Source organism: Lagopus leucura, unplaced genomic scaffold (assembly GCF_019238085.1).
Source record: "Lagopus leucura isolate 7727_CA_CO unplaced genomic scaffold, USGS_WTPT01 Super-Scaffold_1, whole genome shotgun sequence".
In the NCBI taxonomy this organism is placed as follows: domain Eukaryota; kingdom Metazoa; phylum Chordata; class Aves; order Galliformes; family Phasianidae; genus Lagopus; species Lagopus leucura.
The window spans coordinates 41,953,710-41,974,740 of NW_024962250.1; positions in this window are offsets into that span (position 1 = coordinate 41,953,710).

Genomic DNA, 21,031 nt, shown 5'->3' on the forward strand with positions numbered 1-21,031 from the left:
ACAGGCTTTATCACCACCACGTCCACAGCACGTTGTTTCTCACTTATTAACTGCTCCTGTTGCTCACAGATACGCGGCACAATGAAGCCCAGACTTATTGGCTTGCTGTAAACACCGATCCCTGAGGAAGGCAGCAGTGTGCTCCATCACTGAGGTGCTTATCTCCAGCAGTTATCTGTCAGGCTGTGCTGGCCATGCTATGGTTGGCACCACACGGCTCATGGCTATGTGCAGGGCCGTCTCACCACAGAGAAGTGTCCCTCCTCACCATTTACTGGGATGTAATGAGCTTTTACGACCCTTTATTTCTTAACTGTTGCAAACTTGCAGCAGATTTTTACTGTCTCAAATTTATACCACACCAGTTGGATAGCTGGATCCCAGGGGGAAGCACTTCACTTGGAAATTTGGGGTTTTATGCCATCATAAAACCTGCAGCGGCACAGGTAAATGGTGAGGCTGGGTACTAATTAGGGATGCTCTGTTCTTAGTGCATTAATGACATGCTGGCTTGCCTCTGGGTGCTCTGAGATGTGGCTGTGCCAGCAGCTGGGGCTGGAGGAGGCCATGAAAGGTCAGCACAGTGCAAGGCATGGCTGTGGGATGAGCCACACCATCCTGCTTCTGCAGGTGCACCCTCTGCATTCTGCTGATGGCACAAAGCTAAGAGGAGTGGCTGACACACCAGAAGGCTGTGCTGCCATTCAGCAAGAGCTGCATGGGCTGAGAGTTGGGCAGAGAGGATCTTGATGGGTTTTATCAAGGGCAGGTGTAGAGTCTTGCACCTGGGGAGAGATAATCACATGCATTACTACAGACTGGGGCTGGGCTGCTGGAAAGGAGCTCTGCAGAGAAGGATCTGGGGGTCCTGGTGGCCAACAGGGTGACCAGGAGTACAGGAGGTTGGGCAGTCTCCTTATCTGCACAGATCCAAACCCACCTGCATGCTTTGTGTGCAGCTGCTGTAGGGAACTTCTTCAACTTGGGGTTGGACAGGGGAAGTTCTGAGTATCCCTTCCAACCTGTGTGGTTCTGTGATTGGGTGAGATGGGGCTGTGGGTTGTGCTGTCCCCCAAGGTCGAGTAGCAGCGATGTTGCAGCATTTATAGAATGGTCTCTTTGCAGACACACTGCTTTCAGAATTGCACTCCTGTCCTTCAGCATCAGTGCTTGTTCCTTTGGGAGCTCTTTCACAACATCACTTGACCTCTTAGTGGAAACAGATAACTAGTGATAGACCAGGGCTTTGATTTCTTCTCAGTCATTTAAAGTCGATTTGATGCATTTAAGGACCCTGGTGGTTTGAGGAGTAAATCCATTTTCTGTTGATTGCTCTTTCTTTAAAGTTTTTAAACATCCCGAGGAAACCAATGAAGCGCAGTGGGCTCAGGGGGTTTCCAGGTGGCTGCGGGCTGCTGTCCCACCTCCGGGCACACAGCTCTGCCTCTGCTGCTCTCCCACCAGGACTGGAGCAAAGCAGGCTGGATCTTCACCACTTCATACCGTGTTTTTAGTCTGTCTTCTCTTTGCTTTTCCTGTAACAGCAATAATGGCAGAACGAGCAGCCAGAGAAGTCAGGGGATGCGTATAATATCTGAGCAAGCTGCTCTGTGAGCCTTGCCTTCAGCTGATGGCAGCCACTGAAAAATTTATTCAACTGTCTGCATGGAGTTGTGAGCTGTGAGGTCTTCAGGGGTGCAGCTGCTTCCATGAACCCCTGCTGGGTGCTGCAGGGCCAAGAGCTTCCTCACCTGCTGCAAGGACTCTCAGCACCCAAAGTTGCACATCTGGCAGCTGCAAGCGCGCTTTCATAAGAGTGTACCACAGCCTGCAAATGGGTCTTAGTTCATAGGCTTCCTCCAGGAAAACTTACTGCTTTCACAGCAACTTACTTCCATAGTGATGAATATATTGTTGTAGAATCACAGAATGACCTGGATTACAAAGGAGCACAGTGCTCATCCAGCTCCAAACCCCTGCTGTGTGCAGGTCGCCAACCAGCAGCCCAGGCTGCCCAGAGCCACATCCAGCCTGGCCCTGAATGCCTGCAGAGATGGGGCACCCACAGACCTATGGACCCATCTCTGTGCAGTGCCCCAGCTCCACCCCACCTTTTTGCAGAAATGCTGCCTGGTTCTGTTCAGTCTATAGCAAAATTGCCATTAAGCTGAGTGCTTTTTGATACTCCTTGTTTTTTTTCCAAGTGTGTATTATTCCATCCAGGTGTCTGGAACAACTCACTCAAATCCGTATTTAGACAGGCAGCATTCTGAATGGCATTATTTGTCTGAAAATAGTGTACAAGATGGGATAAGTAATGTCTGCTTATTTCAAAGCATACATCGTCATTTCCTCCAGCAGACAGCTGCTCTTACCAATTAAATTAATACTTTTGACAGGTCCCGAGGAGGATGCTGGCCTATTTCTGCACCATTCCTCATGAAGACAGTGAGCTTGCAAGGTAAAGGCAACATGGGAAACCCCTGCCACTGCCCGGCTGTCATGGGAGGCACTGGAACTGCAGCTGAGTTCATGGGTGGAAGGTGAGCTGCTGTCACCTGGTAGCAGAGGAGGTGACAAGTGAGGTGGCAGCCAGCATGCTGAATTCATTCCATCTGCACCTATTGGCTGGATGCTGGAGAAGTGAGATCCCTGCTCAGAACTTTTTTCTGGTCATATTACTCAGTTGCACTTGGTGATGACTTTTGGTGTTCACCTGTCAGTCTCTGGTCACCATCCCGGCTGTTGCCAGGCTGATGCTTGGGAGCTTCTATGTCATGAATACAGAAGGAAAACCAAAACCCAGTTGGCAATGCAGCTCCTGCTGGCCAGCAGGTGACAGCCCCGATGACTTCATCCCAAGGTGACAGCTGCGCAGAGCAGGAATGAATGTAAGCAGTGCCAAGGGAGAAAAGAAGTGGTGCAATGAAATGTGTGGAAGAGGAGAAAGGCAACACATGCTGCAGGGGTACCGTCCGTGTCTGCATCAGTGGGACTCAGTGCAGAGAGACATCGAAGCTGAGTGTCTGTTGGCAGCGAGGTGACCTGAGGTGGCTGTGGGTGGAGGACCATTGGGTAGAGCAGAGCTGATGCCGGCCCTTTGGCTGCAGTGTGATGCAGGCGGATGATCGGCTGGGAGGAAAATTTACAGTTATCTTAATAGCTCCTGTCTTTTTTTTCCCCCTTTTTGTTTTGGCAGAATGCAGGTCACTTTGGAGGTGTGGTGTTACCTGCTGAATTTCTACCCAGCAGAACTGGCAGTGTGGGTTGTTCATTATTTTAGTCGTTTTTCTTTCCTTTTTCTTTTTTTTTGTTTCCTGATACTTTTATTTCTAAACTCCATCTGTCTCTACCTGCACGCTTCCTGCTGCCACACATCAGCACAGCAGCCGAGTGCCCTTCAGACACAAAGGGCTCTTATTGCAGGCTGGTTGGCACTTTGCTCTTGTTGCTGGTTTTGTCCTAATTGGGCTGCAGAGGCCTTGGAGCAGAGCAGGTTCTGTTTGCTGTGCTCTGAGAATGGGGGTGACATGGAGGGCTGTGTGCTCTGAGGGGGTCACAGTGCACAAACATTCCTGTACAAACAGCCCTGAACTAACTCTCCCTTTCACACCAGGTTAAAGCAGGGGCAGTCTTTGGCCCAAGGCCACGAGATTGTATTGATTAAAACATCTTCAGTTTTATAATGCAGTTATGGCAACTGTAGGATCCTAGAATTGCCTGGGTTGCACAGGAGCACAGTGCTCATCCAGCTCCAACCCCCTGCTGTGTGCAGGTCGCCAACCAGCAGCCCAGGCTGCCCAGAGCCACATCCAGCCTGGCCTTGAATGCCTGCAGGGATGGGGCATCCACAGCCTCCTTGGGCAACCTGTGCCAGTGCCTCACCACCCTCTGGCTGAAAAACTTCCTCCTCATATCCAACCTAAACCTCCCCGTCTCACTTTAAAACCATTCCCCTTTGCATCAAAATGCATATTTTGATCTCCTTTTCATTGTTTGCTCAAATATTAAGCAAAAGCAAGCAAGGAGCTAAGCACAGCAGTGTGGATGCCTGTGTGCTTTGCTTGGTTATACATGCTGCTTTATTGAATTTTTCACATTTGATTGCACTGATTGTTTTACATCTGAAGCTTTTTCAGTGCCCTGAGCAGTACGACATCCCCGTGCAACCCTCTGCCTGCAGAGCCAGGGCTGTGCCAGCCGGTGTCCTGCAGCACAGATCTTCCTGCCCAGCCCAGCACACGGCATTATGTGGTTCTGCAATTCCATTTCATGCCTGAGCTCCAGTCCCTAAACTCGTGCTTCCAACTTATTCCCTTACTTTGCCACTTTGCCTCTTGAAATGGCATGTTCTGCATAATAATGTATGGTATTTGAGGTATTTGTCACACTAAGAGTGATAGATATTCTATCACTAAGAGTGATAGTTATTAGTTGCCCCTCAGCAACATGCAGGCTGCCCACCTGCTGCTCATAGCTCCTGCCCAACACGTTCCTGCTGTCCTGGGACACAACCAGAGCCAGGTGTGACCATAGAGGCTGCCCAGAGAGGCGGTGCTGCCCCATCCCTGCAGACAGCAGAGGTCAGGGGATGGGCTGTGAGCACGGATGGAGCTGTGGGTGCCCTGTGCACTGCAGGCAGTGGGACCAGAGGGCCTTGAAGGGCCCCTTCCAACCCAAACCATTCTGTGACTCTATGACCTGCAGCAGTGATGGCAGATGTGAAACAATGCTCCCCAGCCTTGGTCCCAGGGATGCCTTGTAGTTGAGCCTCAAAAATCTCTCCCGAGCTCTGAAATAAACCTCTGAAGTTCACCTTTCCTGTGCAGATTCCACAATGTGAAAAGATTTGGGAACCTTTAATGGTGAATAAGAGTTAATAGAGTGCAGTAAGTCTAATCAGCATGTTGTGATGGAGTGCAATCCAATGGGAGACACCAGAAATGAAGCAAAGCAGACCCGTGATGGGCATGGCTTCCCTCCTGGCCTTTCTATCAGTTCTCAGCAGCTGGTGACTTTGCCAACTCAATGAAGTTAAATGCATAAGTAAAATTAACTAAGCATTGTAATAAAAAATGATAATGGAAGAGACAAAGGCTTTCAGATCCTCTGCAGAAAAACAGATCTCAAGAATGTAATGAGAAATGTATCCAACCATTATCTTCTTTTAATGTAAGAGCTGTGTAATGTTGGAAAGCCAACAACACTTGGGAAGAAATTGAGGTAAATGTGGCATTGATGGAGGGCCCTGCAGAGGGACCGGTTGGTGCTGGGGCAGCCAGGCTTGGGAACAGATATAAGAATCCATCAGAGAGCAAAAAGTGAGCTCAAACTGCCTTTGGGAACGCAGCCATTTCTCTTGCTGAATGGCATCAAAATACCAAGTTCCAAAGCTTCAAAATATTGATGGCATTATTAAAAAGGGACCTTTAATTTTGCATTAAGAACATTTTACCATCGGAATTCTGGAATTAAATTATGAATGAGCCCCAGCCGCAGTGCTTTGCTGGAATTAGTTAACAGTTTGCTGTTCTGCTCTTAAGGTGTAATTGAGCCTCCTGCACTGAAGAGCTGATGGGCTGGTTGTGGGGAGCTGCAGCCATCCCTTAAGACAAAGGGACATGTTCTGTGCTCACAAGTAAGCCTGAAAGGTTATAAAGCAAACTGGTGAGCCACTTTGGGAAGCTGATCCTAAGGAGAGCTGCAGCAAAGGGCACAGCTTGCACTCTGATCACAGAATCACAGAACGGCCTGGGTTGCAAAGGAGCACAGCGCTCATCCAGCTCCAACCCCCTGCTGTGTGCAGGTCGCCAACCAGCAGCCCAGGCTGCCCAGAGCCACATCCAGCCTGGCCTTGAATGCCTGCAGGGATGGGGCATCCACAGCCTCACTGATACAAACCCTGGAGAATGAGCAAATGCCCACACATGTGGCTGGCGGGGGGCACTGACACACCAGCAGTGCTCTCCAAGGCTCTGCCCTCTGCCCACGTGTGTCCAAAGTCATCAGTAAGCCAACAATCCCATTAATGCTCTCCAACAGATAACACACAGTTTTAACGATTTTTCTTTACTTCACAGTGATTTAACTTTTCAATGAGAAATGTATTAAGTTCAATCACAGAATCATAGAATCACAAGGTTGGAAAGAGCCTACAAGATCATCAAGTCCAATCATCCTCCCATCACCATTACTACCACTAAACTACTCATCTCATAGCACCTCATCCAGATGCCTCTTGAACAAACAATATCACAAAGGGAGCTTGAAGAAGCTTTCCCTCACCCACCAATGAGATTATTCTAGCTTGGTGTGAAGATGATCTCCCCACCTCAGGCATCACATGAGGTCACATCCCATGCCTCAGCATCCAAGCAGAGCCCCTCTGCATGCCCATCAACTGAGTGCTTGCTCCATCAAGGTGAGTTCACAGGGATTGCTGCTGGTGTTGGGCTTTAGGGGGTTTAGAACAGATCTAGGGGACCTGTTCTAGCAGGGGGTTGGACTAGACAATCTCCAGAGGTCCCTTCCAATCCTGCAGTTTGATTCTGTGATCCTTGTTGGCCAAGCCCGTGTCCTTGTGGTGGCCCTGTGATCCCAGCACCCATCTGCCTGCTCCTCCTGCCTGCACCCCACACACCTGAGTCCCTTGTGCCACCACCATCTGTCAGCCCTCTGCTTGCCCTGGTTTGGGTTAACAAGGTAAACTTTGTTTTTAAACTATTCAAACGTTGCCTTCATTGATTTTTATGTTTTTTATGTGTAGTATCTCTTCCACCTGTAGCATTTTTGGAATTACACTTCTGGTGTTTTAACAAATAGTTGCAAATTAAAGGAGAACATGCTAAAGTCGGAGCAGATGGGCTGAATAAATTTATTGATTTGGGAAGAATACCAAGAGAAATAATCTCCCTTTTAGGGCAAGGAGGAAAAGACAAGTAAAATGAATAGAACACTTCAGCTGTCTTCAGAAAAATGGCTGTGAGCTCAGTAGGGCTGCAGATGGGAGAAGGAGAGGAGAAAGATGGGCAGTTTACACCATGTTGTGGGCATACATGGTGCAGTGCTGCGTGGTGCATACATGCACACATATGTATGTACACACGTGCCATCCCACAGACCCAGTGGGTAAAGCACTCTAAAAGGTAATGCACAGAACAAACAGCCTGACTCCAACTAAGCTGCTCACACTGATGAAGCCACCAAGCCCAAAGGCTGGGAGGAACCAGCAGGCACTGCACTTGACACAGCTGTGTGCAATTGCTGGGGCTGTTTACTTCCCTCTAGGGGCAGGAGCAGTCCTTGGGTTGGAGAATTGAGTGTTGGAGAGCAACAAAGCTCGGTCTGCAGCTCCCTTAATTGATGTGAGAACAGCTGGAGCTGTTCTGCACTGCATGGCGGGCAGCCCTGAGGACCCTTGTGCTTGGCTGCTGCAGGTGAGCCTTTTAGAATCACAGGAAGGCTTAGGTGGGAAGGTGCCTTAAGGGTCATCTTGTTTGGTGTTCTTCTGAGAGCTGTTGCTTTCTGCTTTGGAATGTCACGCTGTTATGATTTCCCCTTGATTGCTTCAATGTGATCTGTGTTTTTAGATTGAGGATAGGAGAACTTTTATTTTTGGTTTTGTGTTTGTTCCTGTGTTACTCTTCAGCTCAGCAGCAATTCACCCCGATGTTTTCCTGTGTCTGCATTTCCAGGCAGCAGCACTATCCCTACTGTTGTGCCTCAGAAAGGGCTGATAACAGCAGGACTAGGGGAAATGGTTTTAAGTTGAAGGAGGGAAGATTTAGGTTGGATGTTAGGGGGAAGTTCTTTACAAGGAGAGTGGTTAGGCCCTGGAACGGGCTGCCCAGGGAGGTTGTGGATGCCCCGTCCTTGGACGTGTTCAAGGCCAGGTTGGACGGGGTCCTGGGCAACCTGATCTGAATGTGGATGTTTGGTGGCCCTGCTAGGCAAGGGGGTTGGAACTACATGATCCTTGGGGTCCCTTCCAACCCGGGTGATTCTGTGATTCTGTGATGAGGAGTGCATAGGGGGGGAAATGCTGTCTGCTCAGCCTTTATAGCACACTGGGGGGTGTGGAGTTCTGGAAGTCTGAGTCCATCTCCCTTAGTGAGGTGTTGCGATTTCCTTTTACATGTGGGATCAAATAATAAAATCCTCAGGGCTGGAAGGGATCTTTAAAGGCCATCTAGTCCAACTCCCCTGCGATGCACAGGGACACCACAGCTCCATCAGGTTGCCCTGTGTCTGATCCAGCCTTGTCTTTGATGTCTCCAGGAATGGGGCATCAACCACATCACTGGGCAGCCAGTGCCTCACCATCCTCACTATAGAAGATTTTTTTCCTTATATCTAACCTAAATCTGCCCTCCCTGATCTTGAAGCCCCTCAGATACTCAGCTGCTGCTGGATATCTTTTCATAGGAACTAACAGAAGTCTAGAGCATCCATTGCATGCAACTGCTTCTGTGCCTTCCAGGTGGACCCTGTGGCCCACGCTGCAGCTGAGAGATGTGTTGGTGCTGCTGAGGTTACAGTGCAGGGAAGTCAGGAGGTGCACAAGGTGATCCTCACTGAACCCTTCCAACCTGGGAAGCCCTACGATACCAGGATTCCATCTCCCTATGAGTTGCTTCAGATTTAAGGATCTGTGAGGCTATCTCCTGATCTCAAAGACGTGTATTTCTATAGGACAGAAACCCAGGGAAGAAATCCTCGTGTTTGGATCCTCTTTCACCCCTTGAGCCGCTCCTTGTCAAGCCGTGATGCTTAGTTTGGGTGGGCAGAGTGAAGCCCTGGTTCAGCTCAGTCACGGTCTCAGAAGCTGTATGGTAGTAGTTTCCCCTGACGTTTATTGCATGGAGTGGCAGACATTAAATTGGCAGAATTACTGCAGTGCTGCAGCTGAGCTGGTGGCTGGATCTGTGTATTAATTTTCAAATTCATTAGGGGATAGCTTAAATCTGCAACGGGTGGGCTTAGCAAAGGAATGAAAAATGCTCTATGGATCTCATGAAGATATCTTTTAAATGCTGTTATTTAGGCATTTTTGCATGAGTTCAGGAGCAGATTGCCAGTGGGCAAAGATGGATAAAAAATAGCAATAAAAAATAAGTATGATACATGTGAAGAATGTGAAATGGCTGTGTTTAACCTTTCCACTGTTCTCAGAAGAAGTGAAATGGCTGTTTTTCCTTTTTTTTTTTTTTTTTTTTTTCCTGGCTAAAAATGAGCACAGTATGCATGTTGCTCCTAGCTTTATCTACTGTGGTCAATTAAAATATAGTTAACTATTTTATGTAGTATGGTTACAGAAGTGTAAGTATATGCTGTGGGGGAGGGGTGTGTACAGATGCATTATGCACTGAAAAACAAGGATGTGTGTATGGAGGTGCCAGAGAAATATACAAGATACTTTGAAGGTGAAAGCTGCTTTCTGGACAATGGAAGCTGAAGCACCACAGTCATTAAGGCTGAGGATGATTGAATTACTTTTGCATAGAGGTTCAGGGGAAACTTCATTGCTCTCTGCAGCTCCGTGCGAGGAGCTGGTGGGGAGTTGGGGGTTGGCTGCTTCTTCCAGGTGACAGTGATAGGGTGAGACGTGCTGCCCTGTGTGCAGAGCTGTGCCCCAGCTGGGTTATGACCCAGCTCTGTTGCTGCATTAGAGCCTGGCATGGCAGGATGTGTGTAGCTGCGCTGTCACTGTCCTTGTGCAGCCCAGGGAAGGTTTGCCAAGGTACCCTCCTCACCACAGGGTGCTGGTGCCAGCTTGTACGCTCTGGTTCCCAGGGCATCCCTCACGCTGACTGAACAAGCCCAGCTCCCTCAGCCTGTCCTCACAGGGGAGGTGCTCCAGCCCTCTGATCATCTTTGTGGCCCTCTTCTGGACCCTCTCCAGCAGCTCCTTGGATCACAGAGCATCTCCAGCTGCCCTGCTCAGTGCTGCTGGTCCCAGCAATGCCTCCCTGCACTCCCTGGCTGCTCAGCTCACAGCACTCCAGCCTCTCTTGGGTAAAATCTTCCAAAGATTCTGTCCATCTGTGTTATACAATAATGATTTTAGTGATGTACTGCTGTGGTAGTGATAAATGAATTGCAGTTAGGAAAGCACTCTGTCTGTGGTGATCATTCTGGTACTGCAGGAATGGGAATAGCAATGAGAGGACTCTGCACAGATGTGAGGGAGACTGTATTCTTCTGAGCTGCTGTAACATGTTTCTGTGTTCATATGGGTTTTGTCCATCTTGTCAGTTTCAGAATTCAATTTTTTTTTTAATATGATGTATATTTTTGGGAGAGGAGGAGGGGGGGTGGAGACAGAAATGGAGGAGGGGGGGAAAAGTGAAGATAGAAAGTCCTTGGTGAGGTAAGTAGTGATTGGATTGCAGCAGAGCACCCTTGGGAAGGAGCACTGCTGCTCCCATTGGGATCATAGAGGCTGTGATGTTGAGCCTTTTACTTCAGTCATCTCAAATACCAGAAGCACTGAGCATGGCTGTTCTTTGCAGCTTGCCTGTCTCCCTGGGTTTGAAGCACCCAACTGAGTCAGATTTAATCTGGGAGGAACAGCAGCACCCTGGGCCAGGTGGGAAGTTCTCAATACTTGCCTGAAGAGATTGCAGCAGGTGGGAAATCTCTAAAGCTGAATTTAAAGCCCTGATACTCGCAGAGATTTGAGGCATTGCTGTCTCCACTCCTGACAAGCAGTGCTATGGGCCAGGCTGCGTGCTCAGAAATGGGGTGCATAAGAAGGGCCTCCCTATGTCAAGAAATAAATGGGTCTGGGCTGGATAGGCTGTCATTGTGTAATCTCACCCACTCCATTAGAGAACACCCCCTTTACAGAGAATTTGTCAGAGTAATTGTATAAAATAAGGAATAAAGGCAAAGAAACGCTTGCAGTATCCGCTGATACAATGGGATGCAGTAGGTTGGGTTAGATGAACTTGTAGGTCCTTTCCAACCTTGTAGTTCTACGATTCTATATCCTGTTTGTTTTTTTGTTTGTTTTGTTTTGTTTTTTTGTTTTGTTTTAGGGAAAAAGGCTGAAACACCAATTTGGAAGAGGATTTCTTCCAAGGATTTACTCCTGGAGCCCTCTCCCATGGGCTCTGTGTGTGGTGTGGGGCTGGCAGTGGGGCAGCAGGGAGGCAGAGGGCCTTGAGCTCAGCCTAGCCATGGGGCACTCATTGAAGCTCTGTGAGGTGCTGCTAACGAGGCGGTGCCACTTAGCAGGCCCTGGGAGGGAGCACAGCAATGTGCCTGGGCCACTTCTGCTTGAGCCACGGCCGCCTCTCGCATGAAGAGAGATCTCAGGAGTGGGAATTAATTTCAAAAGGCACTTTTTTTCCTTATCTTTTGCTCATTAAGTTGTTCAGGAAAAATTAACTAATGAGATTATTTGCCAGAAAAATTGTCCAGCTGGTGCTCTTGAGCGCTGGTTTGTGCTGTGGAGGGTGCCATGTTGTTAACAGCTCAGAGATGGCGTTGAGCACTGCCTGTTTCCCAGCTGCATGCAGGGCTCTCGCTGAGCTTCTCCTCCTGAGAGCTTCTCTTATTTTTCCCCCCTTTTTTTTTTTAATCTGCATGTGGATCTCGTGCCTCCTTCCTGATAGCAGTCACATGGATGCTGCCTGCATCTGAGCTGAGCATATGGCTCAGCATTCCAGGCACAGTGGCTGAGCCCTCCTGTAGGGAAGGTAACATCTGCCAGCTCCCGCAGCCTGTAATCAAACCTACGGAGGCAGAACTGCCAATGTCGTGTCAAAGTGGCAAATTTACATCCTGGGGCAAGAGGCTTCACTTCTGGCAGGCTGTTGGCTTGATTCGGGTCTTAATTATTGTCATAGTTGTAACCTTGATGTTAGGAAGGAAAACAGAGCCTGCTGATGGGAACTTGGTGCTCCAAGCGCTGCCCTGGAGTCCCACCAGGTTTACCTTCACCTGGGAAGGCTCAAAGTCTCTCCTGTTTCCATTGGGATCCCATAGGCACCTACAGGTATCCCTGGGGATTTGTGAAGTGGAGTAAAGTGAAAGCTTCCAACTCCTATAGGAAGGGCTATGAAGCTGCACAGGTGGCTGCTTCTCATCCTGGGTTCCAGATCTTGCAGAAGTTCCAGATCTTGCTGCAGGTGCTCCAGTGCATCTTCAACCCCACTCCGTGGTGGGATGGAAATGGAGGCTGACAGAACTCAGCAAATCTGAGCCAAAAAAGCCCTTATTTGGGGAGGTATTAATAGAAGAGCTCTACAAAGATGGGAGTATTATTAGAAGGTCCTAATATAGCTTAATCTTAGCATGCTGCATCTAATTTTGGAGCGGGGCTACTTTAAAAAGAAAGAGGGAGAATTATAAAACAGCAGTGATGATGGGAGGCTTAGAGATTGTTGTGGATGAGGAAAGGTCAGAATAATTTTCTGGCTCATTGATGGAGTGGTGGCACGTGATGTGCACCTGAAAACCCTGTGGAGTTTCCTTTCTCTGAGGATTTTGGAAGAGTGGAGCAGCTGCAGAGGTCTGGATAGGCTGGGTGTCAGTGATGTCTAAGTTATGGCAGTGGCAGTTGCAGCCACCAGGCAAAACCCAGAGTCCTACTGACAAAGATTGGAGGTAACTCTGTGTTCAGCAGTCAGAAAGCCAGGGAAGGGCTGGAGTCATTAAACACCACTTACATCCCAGCTGTCAGGAAACAAATTGGATTTTTCACAAGAAAACATGGGAATAATGTTGACTTTCTTTATGAAAATTCCATTGAAAGCTTTTTCCACTGTAGCTCTTCCTGGATCTTCATTTCAACCAAAATGCCTTGCAAGAAATTAGCTTAAATTATTATCCTTCTGATACAAGAGGAAATACTCAGAATTGTCAAATGAAGGACTGCACATCAAAGGTAGAACAGATAAATACATTTTACTCGTGTCGTTTTTTAAGGCATTTACCTTAAGCTATTAAAAGTTCTACTGCAGTAGTTACATGTACACTGATTTGCATTTTAGACTGCATGAATTTTAATGATCTCCTTTGAACTTGATTTAATGCCTCTGAGATTGACAATAAGATCTCTACCATATTTCCTCATATATAATCTTCTGATAGCTTCCCCCACTGCACGCAGCTGGGCTGAGCAAGCTGATGCCACAGCCTGACTCTGAGGTTCATTAATATCATCAAAGATCTGTGTGGGGATGGTGGAGATAATCTGGAGCTCATGCAGGAAAATCTGCTCTTCAAAGAATAATTAACTTTGACTCCTGCTCAGCTCAGAGTTTATCAGCGAGGTTAGGATGAATTTTTTCAAGGTGTGTTTTTTAAAAGGATTGTGGCTTCATTATCAGAGCACCAATGGCCTCTAACAAATTCAGTGTTGCACCGGGGCTGCTTTGCAGGAGATGGGAAGGAAGGACAGGCTAGATGTTAGGCTTTATAAGCAGGTTCTGAGCAGCGAGGCTGTCCTGCCCTGCAGGTAACCTGGGCTCTTTGCCTGCTGGGTGCTCCCTGCTGGCCATGGGTGTGCAGCTCTGGGCTCCACTGCCACCAGTTGGGGCTGGGCTGTGTGTGCAGGGCATTGCCTGGGACAAGGGGAGCCCTCACCAACATGGATAGAGAATTAATACCCACAGCCATCAACTGTAGTGGAAGTTTGTCCCGAAGATGAGTGGGGGTCAGCTAATAAACCTGTGCTTAGTCAGGGTATGTCATGAACTCGGAGGGCTGGCTTTGCATTCTGGAGCGACAAGGCAGTTATGAAAGCCAAAGGGTTCGTGCAGACCCTGCTGGCTTCTGCAGGGCTTGTCTTGGCCCTAATGAAGGCAGCAGGGATCACCAGCACAGCTCTCCTCTGCCCACAGAGAGCTGCAGGGGCTGCCCAGACGCTGTCACTGTGCTTATAGATGAGAAAGGGGCCGGAGCAAAGCTGCACCTCCAGCGGCCGTCTGTAGGGTCTGTGCTGTGCGCATAGCAGGAGCAGAAACGGGCTGCAGGTGGTGGTGGTGAAGGTGGATGGCAGCAGAGATACTGCTGTACTGTGGGGATCCCCAGCGCTGCCTCTTCCGTGGAAATATCATAAAGGCATTAGGAAACGCCAGTCAATGTTCAGTGACATATCTGTACCTACATATTGCCAGGGCTGAAGCTGTTCATGCATTGAGTTTGTGTTTTGCAGCTGCTGGTTATGTGACAGGAATGATGGTTAAATTGAGAGTTTCATTGTTTCATGGATGCAGTGTGGATTTGAGCACTTCCCTGGGCGGCAATATTTCCCTATTTTCCAGAACCCTATAGAGATGTTAATGATATATTAAGCACTAACTGGAAGCCATAACACCTTACCAGAGGAGATATTTAGGTAGTGGAACACTTTGGGAAACTTAATCTGTTTTCCAGTTTTGCTGCAGATTTCTGCAAGACTTCTTAAATACTTATTGCTTTGTGGCTCATTCCTTATAGAACAGAGGCAGTTCTCTTTTTGCATGCTTCTATTATTCTTGTATGGATTTTCAGCTAGTGGCAGCACTGATAGATGGCTTTCTCTTCAGGTGGTGTAGGTGAAGTACCTTATTAATTAACATTTATTAACTATTTTTTTTTGTTCAGATGAGAGAATGTGAACTACAAGTCATGTTGAACACCAGTAATTGGAACATCAGGAATTTTTATAACTGAATAACTGAACCATGGGCGTGTGCCTTAGTAATAAGCAATAGGAAAGCTAACTCAGAACTATTCCAAAGGGTCTCTGTAGTCAATTATATGTGAGGGCTTCATAGAGTGGAAGTCAAATTTGAGGCTGGGAAGAACCCATGTGCAGTCCCAGCTCTCAGCACCTCCTCACAGCAGAGCTGCTCCTTTCCCTCCCCCATCTCTGTGTCCCTGCCCTGGGCTCCTCAGTGAGCCCCCACCTCCTGCACTGGGCAGCCCAGCAGGGTTGTGCTGTGCCCTCAGGGTCCCTCCCACACCTGCTGTTGGGCTCTGTGTGCTGCTGCCCACTGGGCACACTGCTAGTCATGGTCAGCTTGGTGCCCACCAGGACCTCAACTTCTCTACGTTGCTGCTCTCCAGCTGGATGTGCACGGGGCTGTTTGCCACGGGGCAGCACTTTGTGGTTCTGCTCCCACTTCTCCATGTGCTTCTTGTGCTCTTCCACTGGACGTGAGGAAGTCACAGCCTCTGCAGGCTCTGGTAGCTGGGGCAGCAGCTCTGCTCCTTGGTGGGAGGTTGTTAGCCTGTTTGATAGCATTTCCACTCTTCATACCTGTTATTGAGCAAAATAGCATGCCTTATTATTTGGTTCAGGATTTTTTCCTTTTACCTCTTTCTCATTTTCAAGCAAATGAGGAGCAAAGCTCTGTGGTGGGCGATGCAGAGAAGAGAAGTGACTGAGTGCTCTGGGTGTGATGTGAAGGCATGGCTGGAGCCAGACTGTCTGCCTGCGTGCCCTGCAGGACCAGGGTGAGGGGGGTACGTGTGCAGTGCTGGTTTGCTGCTCCTGAGAGTGGAAATGCACAGGGGGTCAAAATGCAGTTATGAAAGGAAACACAATGTTGTCCATGGTATATAAGCCAGAAGAGACTGCTCCATCCTGTCCTCACTGTGGGTTACATATGAGCAGAAGGGGAAACAAACAAACAAAAAACCAGCCAAACAAAAAAACCCAAACAAATCTGAAGGCATTTAAGAACACTTCCTTGAGCAGATGTAGGAAGACAGCTCCGCACCGCCTCCTCCCTGTTGTGATCTTGGAAATCAGTCCCTTGGGAGAGCTGCAACCAGATGTGGGAGCACTTATTTTTTTGAATTTATTTCAGCTACGTTAGCAAGAAAGACTTAATCCAGTTTTCATGCTGGCAGAGGAGGCATTAGAAATGTTCCCTTTCTGTCCTTCCCTCCTCCTGGTTTAGATGCAACAGTAGTGCAGCCCTGGGTTCTCCTTGGTGACATGGAGCTGCAGGAGGTGCCCAGGGCTTGATCCTGCCATGCCCTGCAGGAGCTGATGATCAGAGGGCTGGAGCAGCTCTCCTATGAGGAAAGGTTGAGGGAACTGGGATTGTTCGGCTTGGAGAAGAGAAGGCTGTACGGAGACCTCATGGTGGCCTTCAGTGCTTGAAGGGAGCGTAGAAACAGGAGGGGGAACAGCTGTTTGTGAGGGTGGATGGTGATGAGACAAGTGGAATGGTTTTAAAGTGAGGCAGGGGAGGTTTGGGTTGGATATGAGGAGGAAGTTTTTGAGCCAGAGGGTGGTGAGGCACTGGCACAGGTTGCCCAAGGAGGCTGTGGATGCCCCATCCCTGCAGGCATTCAAGGCCAGGCTGGATGTGGCTCTGGGCAGCCTGGGCTGCTGGTTGGTGACCTGCACACAGCAGGGGGTTGGAACTGGATGAGCACTGTGCTTCTTTGCAACCCAGGCCATGCTGTGGTTTTTATGAGCTGCTCCCACACTAAGCTGGGTATCCAGGTTCAGGAAGGTGATTCTGCACCCACAGCCAGGCTTAATTCCACCTGCATGTTCAGGGCTCCTGCCCACAGCTGTGATCAATCTGGGGGCTCCCAGCAGGCACTAAGGAGCTGGGACCTGCAGGGATGTGGGCTCTGGGGTCACACGGCCCCAGTGATGAGGATGCTTTAGGAGCAGAGAGAGCTACTGCTCCATTCCTGTTCAGAATTTTAAGAGCCATTTGGATGCTTCTTTGCTGCTGGAGAGCTAAATTTAAACATTTCAAGGGAGTTCAGTGAAAACTTACATAGGTGGGGGAAGGAAAAATCTTATTCTATAACACTCGCTCATGGTAATTAATCTTAGAAAGTTTCAAGCTGGGATGATAGTTTGTATATCAAATAGGGCAGAGTAGGCTATTTGGATTTTAAAAGAAAACACAACTTGCAGGAATGTTATCTTCAAATTACTCTTCCACAGCATTACATTCACAGCATCCCCCTCCACTACAAACAGCTGAAATCTGCGCTAAGGAATCAACAATACCCAGAACAGCCATCAGCAGGGGGGCTTTTCTGCTTCCTCTGGCTTTTCATGCTGCATGGATAGGACAGCCCCATTGCCAGGGCACTCCATGGAATGCTGCTGTACCATTATTGCACTCCACTTTAGAACGCCTTCTGGATCTTGGGTGTATGCTGACAGAATTCCTCATCATAAGTGAGGGAATACACATGAACCCTCTGTGTGCTGGAGGTTCCCAGGGGATGGTGCCCAAGCTGGGGGCTGGCAGTCCCAGCCACGCTGGGTTGGTTGAGGAGCTGAGCTCTGAGCTGCTGATTGGAGGTGATTTGTGTTGGCTTTGGTGCTGTGCATTGAGCCCCCCATGAGCCAAGTGGTAGTGCTGGTAAAGTAAAGAGTTGTCCAAAGAGTTCATTGAGGAACATCATGCTACAAAGTGCAGGGCTGGGAGAAGCCTTCCACATCCTTGTGATGCTTAGGGGAAAGCCATGCAATCATACAACCGCACTGCGAGCTGATCTGTGTGAGAAGGCTGAAGATTGGAAGTGGTGTGGTTACTCTTATCCTTTATTCTTTTGGGAGTTCAGGGGTTCAGGGCCACTTCCTGATCACCTTACTGTTACCTACCATGCCAACAATTAAAGGGAGATGCATTTTGCATGTTGGAGTTAGTTGTTATCTTGATGTAATCTTCGGACTTTACGTGAAGGCTGTGCTTGTCAAATGTCAAAGCAAAACAGCTCTGAGTGGGAAGGAACTGCTGTACTGGTAATGAATTAAATTAATTTCCATGAAATGAGCTGATGGCAGGATTTCCATAAATTATTGTGGCTTAATGCTGGACCTGCTGCTGTACCATATATGAAATGCTGCTTTGCTGCTGAGCTGGAAATGAGTATTGGCAGGCAAGAGCTAGCTTTAGTCCGTAATGTTACTAAATACTACACTTTAAAAAGTTCTGAAAATATTTTAAGAAGCGGTTTATAGAAGTGATGGGCGATTTAAGATGGTGGGTGACTTCAGTTAAACCATCAGCAATTTATGGGGTACCCAGATCTGGTTACCTGGCTCCAAGCAGCTCTGCTGCGGCCGATAGGATTACATTCATGAGTAAGGACAGCAGTATTCCCTCTGTTTGCACAAGGAAAGCCATGTTTGATCATAACCTAAATATTTGTCTTAATTCATTCAGTGCTAGATTTACCGTGTAACTATTTGGTTGTTCTATTGTTTCATCAGTTCTGAAGATATATATGGTAGTGCAGTGTTGTGGAAGAGGAGAAATAGTTGTGGGTCAGATGAAGAAATCAGTTTTGTTGTATTTGTATTTGTTAGAACTGTTTTTAAAGTAAGGCTTACTGGAATGTTATGCCTCTTCCTCTCATTTCAGAGGAAATCATGGAATCCTAGAATGGCCTGGGTTGCACAGGAGCACAGTGCTCATCCAGCTCCAACCCCTGCTGTGTGCAGGTCACCAACCAGCAGCCCAGGCTGCCCAGAGCCACATCCAGCCTGGCCTTGAATGCCTGCAGGGATGGAGCATCCACAGCCTCCTTGGGCAACCTGTGCCAGTGCCTCACCACCCTCTGGCTGAAAAACTTCCTCCTCATATCCAACCCAAACCTCCCCTGTCTCACTTTAAAACCATTCCCCTTGCCCCATCACCATCCACCCTCACAAACAGTGCTTTTGTTTTCAGAGCACTTTGAGCTTGCTGATATTGCAGCTCTGCAGCCCCAGGAGCTGAAAGCAGCACCCAGCTGGGACTGTTGGGGCTGACTGTGGGGAATGTGGAGAACTTCTGGGGAGGTGCGACAGGGATTTATAAGGGTAGCTTATAACGATGCATCTTCACTCAGACCATTTACACAATGCCAAATCTGTTTCATTTCATTAGATTTTATAACCACCATTATTAAAAATAGTGGTCATGAAAATAACACTGATGCTGAAACAATTCCTTATGTTCTGATATCCTCTGGTGCCAGCCCCAGCTGCTTGCTTGTCTTGTGGGATGCTTCTGTGACTTTCCTTCCTCCTCTGAATTACTCACTCTATTCCCTGCTGATCTTTCCAGGGTTTCCTTTGGAAGTAAAGTTTCAAGCCACACACAGCTGGCTCTGCTAAGAATACACTTGTTAATATGTTCAAAAGAAATCTAATTTTTCTGTGTGCCAGAGTCTCGGGGAGCAGGGATTTTCTGTGAAACACCAAATACTGGGAGAGATGGGGACAGCAGGGGCTGCTCCAGCAGTTCTGCCACTCACACTGGGTTGTTGGTACAGAGAGGTGATGCTTGGGACAGAAGTCCCCAATTGTCAGTGAGCACTGTGAGCAGGCACTGATGCATGGTGCTGACAATGGCTGCTCACTGCAGGGTTTTAATGTGGTGGGACACATCTCTGGATTCCAATAGCCTGCAGGATTTAGAGAAGGCTCCATGGAGACCTCATTGTGGCCTTCCAGTACTTGAAGGGAGCGGATAAAGAGGAGGGGGAACGGATGTTTGTGAGAGTGGATGGTGACAGGACAAGGGGAATGGTTTTAAAGTGAGACAGGGGAGGTTTGGGTTGGATATTGGGAGGAGGATTTTTCCCCCAGAGGGTGATGAGGCACTGGAACAGGTTGCCCCAGGAGGTTGTGGCTGAGCATTGTCCTTTTCAATCCAGGCCATCCTGTGATCATGCACACCTGTCACTTAACACAGGGCTTTTTACCATTCATGTCCCCATGAATAAATAGTAGGTAAGGCCAACACAGTAGAAAGCTTCTTTAGTGAGAGTAAAATGAGTGCACTTATGTATTCTGTGCTTAAAGCTTGTTGTTGTCTCCTTGATCTTATTAGGTCGTGTTATGTGACCTGCACTTGACTGCTGTCTGTCTGCAGCAGAGCTGTCGCACCACACAGGTCCTGCCCTGCCACATGGCTGCAGGGGCACCGTGTCCCCAGCTGTCACCAGGAGCAGTGGTCACAGCAGTGTGTCCCTGCACAGAGCTGCCTTTTCCCCTGGCAATGAGGGGCTGTTTGTTTTTCCCTCTACTTGCTGCCAGCTAACGTTGTGCTTGCTGTCACTCCTGTGACACAAGATTGTCTGCGGCAGAATTTGTTCTTTAAAACGTTTTTTTATGTGATGGGTAGCTTGGTGACAATGCTAGGTAGAGCAGTGGAGATGGGTGTCTCCTGGGCAGGTTGAAAGATCACAGAATGATAGAATGGCCTGGGTTGCACAGGAGCACAGCGCTCATCCAGCTCCAACCCCCTGCTGTGTGCAGGTCGCCAACCAGCAGCCCAGGCTGCCCAGAGCCACATCCAGCCTGGCCTTGAATGCCTGCAGGGATGGGGCATCCACAGCCTCCTTGGGCAACCTGTGCCAGTGCCTCACCACCCTCTGGCTCAAAAACTTCCTCTTCATATCCAACCTAAACCTCCCCTGTCTCACTTTAAAACCATTCCTCCTTGTCCTATCACCAGAGGTCTCTCCTGAGGTCCCTGCAACCTACGTGGCTCATGTCTAATGCACTTTTCTCTCTGTAAGAGTTGGGGGATGTTTGCAAATAACCATCCTGGATTTCTGTGGCTGCAGAATAGGCTGTCAGTCTGAATGAAAGCCTGCTGCTTACTTGTAAATAATTGGAATGCTTACAGAATTGTAAATACCCCTGGGGTTAAGTTAGTTGGACAGATGGACGTGGACCAGATCATGAGATTGGCTTATATGAATTATACACAGCCAAAGGGAGAGGCTTCTCTTGAGTAGCCGGAAGCACAGGAGGGAAGGATTTGCTGTGGAAGGAATCATAGCATGGCCCGGGCTGGAGCTCCCAGTGTTGATGGTGAGAGGGAGAGAACAGCCCTAGTTGGTGGCTGGAGCTCTGAGTGATGTGCATGCAGCAATAAGAGGGCCTGGATGCGGGGGTGGAAGTGAAGCATCTCACCTCTGAGAAGTGACACCTGGCATGCAGAGGTTTACTTGTTGGCAGCACTGAGGATCTTCCTTCTCCTTGGAGCTCCAGGCAGTGAGGTTCTACCAGAGCTGCTCACTGCTGTGAGCCAGGAGCAGGGCTGGGTGCCACCCC